We start from the raw sequence: 799 nt of genomic DNA, 5'->3' as shown, positions 1-799 counted from the left end.
ATAATATTTTATGACGTTGCTTAATTAGAGTAAAATATGAACATCAAGCAAAACAAAACACCCACAGATATGGGTTACCAAAGACAAAACATTCCTTTGTACCCTTAAAACAACTTTGTCCACTTTTCATTTTAAACTCATTATGATCTGAAAGGGTCTGATTGAGTTCATGAAATAGAAAAATTATTCTCTCATCTCCCTCTCAATGCCCACCTGCCATCCTCATATATAAGCCACAGGTGACTCAGTCAGTACTGAAAATGTTGTCAAGAAGGCTGGCCGGTTAGCTCAGCTGGTTAGAGGGTGGTGCTGATAACACCAAGGTCCAGGGTTCGATCCCTGTACCGGCCAGCAGCTCCCCTCGGTCCCGCCCCAAATGGTGTTGAGGTAACACAGTATTAAAATTGACAACAAAGCTGCTCACTATATACATTCTTTCCACTTACTAATTAGACACATTTATTGAGTGCCACCTGTATCCCAGGTACTGTGCTGGACTAGGAAGATACAACATTGAGCAGCAACAAGCCTCTTCCCTGCTCTCATGAAGACAGGAGTCTTGTTTGGGAGACAGAAAACAACAACAAAAATCACAAAAATATGTGTAAAATTACCAATTGTGATAAATGCTTTGAAAAGGAGGTACATGGTGCCATGAGGGTGTATAACATGATAATGTGACCTAGACCAGTGCTTCTCAAATTCTGTGTGCTAAAGGACCACTCCCCCCCCCCAATCTGCTGTGAATCGATACTAGCATACAAATCACACTACGTGAGTCTGACAACACCTGAGCTGT

General features: G+C 41.8%; 1 non-coding gene across 1 annotated transcript; it reads left to right on the top strand.

The window, feature by feature from the left end:
* The first annotated feature begins 277 nt into the window (after window positions 1-277).
* On the top strand, window positions 278-351 carry TRNAI-GAU. The gene has a single exon. It is a non-coding gene; the product is annotated as a tRNA-Ile (tRNA).
* The last annotated feature ends 448 nt before the right edge of the window (window positions 352-799 follow it).

This window comes from Galeopterus variegatus, unplaced genomic scaffold (assembly GCF_000696425.1).
Source record: "Galeopterus variegatus unplaced genomic scaffold, G_variegatus-3.0.2 Scaffold3593, whole genome shotgun sequence".
Classification (NCBI taxonomy): Eukaryota; Metazoa; Chordata; class Mammalia; order Dermoptera; family Cynocephalidae; genus Galeopterus; species Galeopterus variegatus.
Note: the sequence above shows the minus strand (reverse complement) of the source record. Positions and strands in the feature narration are given on the sequence as shown.